General features: G+C 40.7%; 1 protein-coding gene across 2 annotated transcripts in view; it reads left to right on the forward strand.

Annotated features, from left to right (window-relative positions):
• PIBF1 (progesterone immunomodulatory binding factor 1) overlaps nt 1-9,330 on the forward strand; it is a 231,449-nt gene that overhangs the window by 217,539 nt on the left and 4,580 nt on the right. The window lies entirely within an intron of this gene.

Genomic DNA, 9,330 nt, shown 5'->3' on the forward strand with positions numbered 1-9,330 from the left:
GGATAGGTGTGTGTTTATATATATCCTGAAAATATGAAGGCAACACACAAAGCCCCTGTTAAATGGGCAGTAGGGTGAAGGTGGATTCCCTGGTAGCTCAGATGGTAAAGAATCACCTGCAATGCAGGAGACCCAGGTTTGATCCCTAGGTTGGGAAGATCCCCTGGAGGAGGAAATGGCAACCCCCTCCAGTATTCTTGCCTGGGAAATCCCATGAACAGAGGAGCCTGGTGGGCTACAGTCCATGGGGTCACATAGTCAAACATGACAGCAACAATCACTTGCGATTGCAGGGTGAAGGTAGAGCTGAGTTAGAGAAGAGAAAGGGGAGGAATAAGAGCTTAAGACAGTTTTCTTCACGTAAGTTTATAATCATAAAAATGTCCTGCAGTGTTCACGTCATATTTACATACTAAGACAACCCCACAAGGTGTATTTTTTTTTGTTTCTTTCTCTTTTTTGGCTGGCTGTGTCAGGTCTTAGTTTCAGCACTCAGGGTCTTTCTGGCAGCAATAGGCTTCTCTCTACTTGTGCTCGTACGCTGCAGAGCAGGCGGGCTCTGTAGTTTGCAGCTCTCAGGGTCTCCAGTGAGGCACCCGGGCTCTAGTTGGAGGACATAGGCTTAGTTGCTCTGCTATGCATGGGATCTTTGTTTCTCCGACCAGGGATGGAACCCACATCCCCTGCATTGGAAAGAGGTTCTCAGCCTCTGGACCACCAGGGAAGTGTCTCCCACAAGTTGTATTCTGTAGGAAAACTCTTGACTGTTGAAATCACACATGTTGGCAGGGTTATTATTCAGGCATTTTTGATGTACCAACAAAGACTAAATTGAACCATAGAATGTAAGTGATTTGAGGACAGAAGCTTGTTCCCATTGCCTTACACAGCACAAGATCAAAGCAGATAATAAATATTTGGTAACATAGGACTTAAAAAAAAACAACAGTTATTTGCCTCCCCAATTTAGTTATCCTCTAAACTGTGGGGAATTTTAGTGTTGAACTAAATAAACTACATGGGGTCACAAAGAGTCGGACACGACTGAGAAACTGAAAAACAACAAATAAACTACAAGGAAAGTGAAAGCAGCAGCTTCTCAGACCACATGCTGCTTCTGCATCAGGCAACAGTCTCTTTCATCCAAAACTCACAGTTTGTTCCCACCAATAATCTGCTTTCTCTTTCAAGGCGGTTTTTAGCTGTCCTAGCCATTTTTACTATCCCCTTCCTAGATGACAACAAGAGCTATTTGAATCGTCTTTGTAGCAACACTCCTCTCCTTTCAGAGCAGCAAGGAACTGTCTTTTGCTAGTTTTCTGTTCCTTTCCCAAAATACCTTTATACTCAGGATTCATATCATGTCATTATTTTGTCAATACTTTCTTTAAATACATATTAGCAACCCCACTGTTAGTCTTGTCTCCAGGTAGATTGTGGTGGTTTGGTTGCTAAGTCATGTCCAACTCTTTGCAACCCCATGGACTGTAGCCCACCAGGCTCCTCTATCCACAGAATTCTCCAGGCAAGAATACTGAAGTGATAGCCATTTCCTTCTCCAGGGGAATCTTCCAGACTGAAGGATCGAACCCATGTCTCCTGCATTGCAGGCGGATTCTTTTACCGCTGAGCCGCCAGGGACTGTAGGCTCAATCCTGGTAGAACCTGGTAGAATTTTTAGAACCTGAATCTCCAAATAGAATAGGGAACATAGTAAGAATATGCAGCACAAGTACGTAATTGAAGGGTCTGAATTACAAGGAGTTCATGATAGTGTCCCAGTCTTGGCTTATACTGGTTACCTCATTGGCTAGTGTATGTTGAATGGGTAAATTACATTTATAAAATTTTTACAAAAATGATTATATAAACCACTTGATTCTCAAGAAGTGATTTAGAAGGCTATGTGTAGTCATCTGAAGGCAAAACATATTCAAGTAAGTTAAGTTGAACACGTGTGTGCTGTCTCTGTGGAGGACCTAAGCATTATAGAGCATCTGATCATGAAGAGAGAGTCAACTTTGGACTTCTCGGTCCAGCGCAGGGTGTGCAGGTTCGATCCCTGGTTGGGGAACTAAGATCCTACATGCCTCTTGTGTAGCTAAAAAATAAGAATAATTTTAAAGATAAAATAAAAATAAATACATTAAAAAGTTTGAAGTAAGTGTTAAGAAAAAAGTCAGCTTTACAGATGCTTGTCCTCTAAGATCAAGGATAAGAAAACAAATGAAAATAGTAAAAGGTGAAATTGGGTGGACTCTTTTAAAGGAAATACAAATTACTATGAAAATTCAAAGAAAAAAAGAGATAATATGATGTGGATGGGCACCAGGAAAGAAAGCATTGAGGTTGATCTTGAAGAATGTCTAGGATTTGACAAGCACAATAAGGGTTAATGAGCGAGAAATTCCAAGGGCAGAGAGTGTAATATTCATAAAACATTTTCTAATTTGCTCCTTTTCATTATTCAGAATGAGAATGTTTAATAATCTGACTTTATACCTCTCCTACTACATTCTTATGCCAGACTTTAGGCATTTCGCCGCTTAGTGCTTTCTCTTAGGACAAAAGAAAAATACACATCAGTAAGGTATACATAGAGTAGTCTGATTCAAAGAGGCAGGAATTATTAGAATGGTGGTTACCAGAAAGCAGGGGGAATGGGGAGTTACTGTGTCTAATGTGTGCAGAATAAGCATAATATTTTATGGCACACCAGGGTAAATGAACTTTGCTGGTAGGTTGAAGCAGCTCCAGCCATGTCTGAAGGCTCAGGGGCCAGTTGCTCATCATACCTCTAATGCTTTCTTGTCACATTTGTTTGGAAGCTCTGGTTTCACTATTTCATGTTGAATCTAGATTTATCTCATCAGAACATGCTCAGACCTCAAGATATCTAGCTATGTCTATTTACATTTTTAAAAATAATTTTGTAATTTCAGCTCTCAGGAATAGTAATAGCAACGTCTTTCTGATGTAATGTAGCTGTGAGCTAAATTAGAAATAAGGATTCTTTTTAGTAAGCATGCAAGTAGAGCTGTGAGGACTGTATGATTTGGGGCAGTTTCTCATTTAGTCACTTCCTTGGTAGAAAAGCTAGTCTTCTCTCCTAGACTCATTTAAGTTGAGCCCTGCCTTTGAGGACTCGTAAATATTTGTTTCTTTGATTCCTAGTTTGTGTCTTTGTTTTCAAAATACAGTGATTATATCTACTAAACGTAGTATTTCTTTACTTCAAAAAAGTGGTGCTGGCTGAACATTAATAGATTGTTAATTTCTAGCTCTCTTTCTAGATTCCAGGAATAATCTACCAGGCATATTGTGTCTGCATTTATCAGTCAGCATTCTTCTCGATGTTATAATCCCCAAGTTATATATTAATGTTTTAGTTGTCTGTTTCTGGATGATACAAAAGTAGCTATCTTATCAGTTATTATCTCCGGAATCACATTGTAACAGTAAATTACTTCTGGTTGGTTTCCAGTTAATCCCATCATTTGTTTTTAACCACAGCCCCCTGAGCTCTTTCCTAGATCTGGAATACAGTTTACTTCAGGGCCTGCTAACACCACTAATAATGGGAGGTTTTCACTAATTTGTACTGTTTCTTTATAAAGTTACATATATAATTAACCTAAACCAGCTCAGAAAATTAAAGCAGTGTTTTGGCTCAAATAGTAAAAAAGAGCCCAGGAGACCTGGGTTCAAGCCCTGAGTCAAGAAGATCCCCTGGAAAAGGGAATGGCCACCCACTCCAGTTTTCTTGCCTGGAGAATTCCATGGACAGAGGAACCTGGCAGGCTACAGCCCATAGGGTCGCAAAGAGTCGGACACGACTGAGCAGTTAAAACTTATCTGTCCAAGACAGAAGTTCTTTCTAAGCAGTTTGTATGTCTAGGACTTCCCCGGTGGTCCAGTGAGAATCTGCCTGCCAATGCAGGGGAGACAGGTTCCATCCCTGGCCCGGGAAGATTCCACATACCACAGAGTAGCCAAAACTGCGTGTCACAACTGCTGAGCCCGTAGTCTCCAGATCCCATGCTCACAGCAAGGGAAGCGCATTCACTGCAACTAGAAGAAAACCCATGTGCGGTAACCAAGAGCCAGCGCAGCCAAAAGTTAATCAATTAATTCAGGAGTTTGTATGTCTAATATATGTCTAATGTGTTTGTATATAAAATATATTATGAAAAGCGTTTCATATCATGGAACCTCTGAGAATCTTAATTTTTTTTAACTGTGAAATAGAAAATAAAGATGCTCCTTAGAAGATTAACTCTATTAATGACTGAAGAGGCATAACAAAATTTGTTACCTAAAATACCATCTTATGGGTAGAAAAGCTAAACAACTTTAAGATAGTAACATAAAAGAAACACTACTGTTTAAATAGGTAAAAGAGTGGAATTACCAAAATAAAAAGCAGTTAGTTCTGTACCTGGATTTTTGTGCCCACTTTATTTAACAGTCATCTATCAGGAGTTGGCAAATTTTTCCTTAAAGCGCAAGACAGTAAATATTCTAGGCCTTAAGAGGCACATGCATATTGTTTTGTTTTTTACCTTTCTTTAAAAATGTTAAATCCATTCTTAGCAGGCAGTCCATACAAAAACAGACCATGGACCATGGTTCGCCAGTCAGTGATCTATCCTAATGTAGTTTGCTCAGTACTCATCAGGAGTTGGTAAAAGCTTAGAAACTTCCAGTGTCTGGAACTTTGGGCCGTCACTAATGGATAGTACCTTACTGACAAAATATCTAAAAACAGAGAATGCATGTGTCATAAGGATCTGAAATCAGCTTTCCAGAATCACTATTATCTCCAAGGACTTTGTTTGAATTTTGCTAGTGTTTAGATATAGATACTGATGTAGATGAGAAATTGACCTATTCTATCCTAATGTTATTCACCTGAGTTTCAGACAGTGACTGGGGCAGAAGTGTACCAGTAGAAAGACTGAGCGTGCCTTGAGTTCATACCACAGAATATGCTATGTCCATATCTTACTGGTTATTATCAGACCAGATCAGGCACTCACTCGTGTCCGACTCTTTGCGACCCCATGAATCGCAGCACGCCAGGCCTCCCTGTCCATCACCAACTCCTGGAGTTCACTCAGACTCACGTCCATCGAGTCAGTGATGCCATCCAGCCATCTCATCCTCTGTGTCCCCTTCTCCTCCTGCCCCCAATCCCTCCCAGCATCAGAGTCTTTTCCAATGAGTCAACTCTTTGCATGAGGTGGCCAAAGTACTGGAGTTTCAGCTTTAGCATCATTCCTTCCAAAGAAATCCCAGGGCTGATCTCCTTCACAATGGACTGGTTGGATCTCCTTGCAGTCCAAGGGACTCTCAAGAGTCTTCTCCAACACCACAGTTCAAAAGCATCAATTCTTCGGCGCTCAGCCTTCTTCACATTCCAACTCTCACATCCATACATGACCACTGGAAAAACCATAGCCTTGACTAGACGGACCTTTGTTGGCAAAGTAATGTCTCTGCTTTTGAATATGCTATCTAGGTTGGTCATAACTTTCCTTCCAAGGAGTAAGTGTCTTTTAATTTCATGGCTGCAGTCACCATCTGTAGTGATTTTGGAGCCCAGAAAAATAAAGTCTGACACTGTTTCCACTATTTCCCCATCTATTTCCCATGAAGTGGTGGGACCAGATGCCATGGTCTTCGTTTTCTGAATGTTGAGCTTTAAGCCAACTTTTTCACTCTCCACTTTCACTTTCATCAAGAGGCTTTTGAGTTCCTCTTCACTTTCTGCCATAAGGGTGGTGCCATCTGCATATCTGAGGTTATTGATATTTCTCCCGGCAATCTTGATTCCAGCTTGTGTTTCATCCAGTCCAGCATTTCTCATGATGTACTCTGCATATAAGTTAAATAAACAGGGTGACAATATACAGCCTTGACGTACTCCTTTTCCTATTTGGAACCAGTCTGTTGTTCCATGTCGAGTTCTAACTGTTGCTTCCTGACCTGCATACAAATTTCTCAAGAGGCAGATCAGGTGGTCTGGTATTCCCATCTCTTTCAGAATTTTCCACAGTTTATTGTGATCCACACAGTCAAAGGCTTTGACATAGTCAATGAAGCAGAAATAGATGTTTTTCTGGAACTCTCTTGCTTTTTCTATGATCCAGCGGATGTTGGCAATTTGATCTCTGGTTCCTCTGCCCTTTCTAAAACCAGCTTGAACATCAGGAAGTTCACAGTTCACATATTGCTGAAGCCTGGCTTGGAGAATTTTGAGCATTACTTTACTAGCATGTGAGATGAGTGCAATTGTGCGGTAGTCTGAGCCTTCTTTGGCATTGACTTTCTTTGGGATTGGAATGAAAACTAACCTTTTCCAGTCCTGTGGCCACTGCTGAGTTTTCCAAATGTGCTGGCATATTGAGTGCAGCACTTTCAGAGCATCATCTTTCAGGATTTGGAATAGCTCAACTGGAATTCTATCACCTCCACTAGCTTTGTTCGTAGTGATGCTTTCTAAGGCCCACTTGACTTCACATTCCAGGATGTCTGGCTCTAGGTCAGTGATCACACCATCGTGATTATCTGGGTCATGAAGATCTTTTTTGTACAGTTCTTCTGTGTATTCTTGCTATCTCTTCTTAATATTTTCTGCTTCTGTTAGGTCCATACCATTTCTGTCCTTTATCGAGCTCATCTTTGCATGAAATGTTCCTTTGGTATCTCTGATTTTCTTGAGGAGATCCCTAGTCTTTCCCATTCTGCTGTTTTCCTCTATTTCTTTGCATTGATCACTGAAGAAGGCTTTCTTATCTCTTCTTGCTATTCTTTGGAACTCTGCATTTAGATATTTATATCTTTCCTTTTCTCCTTTGCTTTTCACTTCTCTTCTTTTCACAGCTATTTGTAAGGCCTCCCCAGACAGCCATTTAGCTTTTTTGCATTTCTTTTCTATGGGAATGGTCTTGATCCCTGTCTCCTGGACAATGTCACGAACCTCATTCCATAGTTCACCAGGCACTCTATCTATCAGATCTAGGCCCTTAAATCTATTTCTCACTTCCACTGTATAATCATAAGGGATTTGATTTAGGTCATACCTGAATGGTCTAGTGGTTTTCCCTACTTTCTTCAATTTAAGTCTGAATTTGGCAATAAGGAGTTCATGGTCTGAGCCACAGTCAGCTCCTGGTCTTGTTTTTGCTGACTGTATAGAGCTTCTCCATCTTTGGCTGCAAAGAATATAATCAATCTGATTTTGGTGTTGACCATTTGGTGATGTCCATGTATAGAGTTCTCTTGTGTTGTTGGAAAAGGGTGTTTGTTATGACCTGCACTGGTCATAACATAACATAAAGACTAACTCTTTTAGTCTTTGCCCTGCTTCATTCCGTATTCCAAGGCCAAATTTGCCTGTTACTCCAGGTGTTTCTTGACTTCCTACTTTTGCATTCCAGTCCCCTATAATGAAAAGGACATCTTTTTGGGGTGTTGTAAAAGGTCTTGTAGGTCTTCATAGAACCGTTCAACTTCAGCTTCTTCAGCGTTACTGGTTGGGGCATAGACTTGGATTACTGTGATATTGAATGGTTTGCCTTGGAAACAAACAGAGATCATTCTGTCGTTTTTGAGATTGCATCCAAGTACTGCATTTCGGACTCTTTTGTTGACCATGATGGCCACTCCATTTCTTCTGAGGGATTCCTGCCCGCAGTAGTAGATATAATGGTCATCTGAGTTAAATTCACCCATTCCAGTCCATTTCAGTTCGCTGATTCCTAGAATGTCGACATTCACTCTTGTCATCTCTTGTTTGACCACTTCCAATTTGCCTTGATTCATGGACCTGACATTCCAGGTTCCTATGCAATATTGCTCTTTACAGCATCGGACCTTGCTTCTATCACCAGTCACATCCACAGCTGGGTATTGTTTTTGCTTTGGCTCCATCCCTTCATTCTTTCTGGAGTTATTTCTGCACTGATCTCCAGTAGCATATTGGGCACCTACTCTCCTGGGGAGTTTCTCTTTCAGTGTCCTACCATTTTGCCTTTTCATACTGTTCATGGGGTTCTCAAGGCAAGAATACTGAAGTGGTTTGCCATTCCCTTCTCCAGTGGACCACATTCTGTCAAATCTCTCCACCATGACCCACCCGTCTTGGGTTGCCCCACAGGCATGGCTTAGTTTCATTGAGTTAGACAAGGCTGTGGTCCTAGTGTGATTAGATTGACTAGTTTTCTGTGAGTATGGTTTCAGTGTGTTTGCCCTCTGATGCCCTCTTACAACACCTACCGTCTTACTTGGGTTTCTCTTACCTTGGGCGTGGGATATCTCTTCACGGCTGCTCCAGCAAAGCGCAGCCATTGCTCCTTACCTTGGACAAGGGGTATCTCCTCACCGCTGCCCTTCCTGACCTTCAATGTGGGATCATTCCTCATTCCCATTCAATAATGGCAGTGTTACTTAGAATCATTAATAGTGCCCACCTTGCTTGTAAATGGTGATGTTACCTGATTAGTTGGAGCCATACTATGGCATTACTGTGGTGGCATTTTCTTCCACATTGCATAGGGGCAACTCTTGAATATAAACTCTCATGAGAATTCATAGCCAAACTTAAATAGAACTGAGAACTGTCTATCATAGCTAACCCTAACATCATTTATTCATTTAAAAAAATGTTTATTGAGCCCCTACCTTACGCCAAGCACTATTAGAGGTAATAAGGATATAAAAATTCCTCCTTCTATGAGCTTATATTCATTTATGAAAATTAAACTATAAATTGACAAGCAAACCAAAAAACGAATTGTGGAGAAATTGGAAAATTGACAAATGCTATAGGGAAAAATAAAACAAGATGGGAAGTGAGGAATAGAGAGGGGCGGCCTCCTCAAGAAGATGACACTTAATGCTTGAAAGAGATAAAACCAAATGCTCAAGAGTTTTGAGCAGCTGGGTTTTGCTAAGTCTCATCATTATCTTAATATTAAGTCAGTATACCCAGGTAAAAATAGATTCCAGTGGAAACTTGCTTTGCTATTAAACACGTAGGAAATGAGTTCCTATTACTTTTTTTAAATATATTTTAGAATACAAAATATCTAATAAAATATGTGACTTTCTGTAACAGCAAAGTCCAGGTAGCTCACACTGGAAATCATACCCTTTTTCAGTGTTTCTGCTTTTTTCAAAACATTTTTATTTCTTTCCTTTTTTGGACATGTACACACTGCTTTATTTGCTTGTTTGTTTTTTGCTGTGCTGGGTCTTCTTTGCTGCAGGCTTTCTCTGGCTTCGGAGTTCGGGCGCTGCTCTCCTGTTGCCATGCACGGGCTTCTC

Source organism: Bubalus kerabau, chromosome 12 (assembly GCF_029407905.1).
Source record: "Bubalus kerabau isolate K-KA32 ecotype Philippines breed swamp buffalo chromosome 12, PCC_UOA_SB_1v2, whole genome shotgun sequence".
NCBI classification, from domain to species: domain Eukaryota; kingdom Metazoa; phylum Chordata; class Mammalia; order Artiodactyla; family Bovidae; genus Bubalus; species Bubalus kerabau.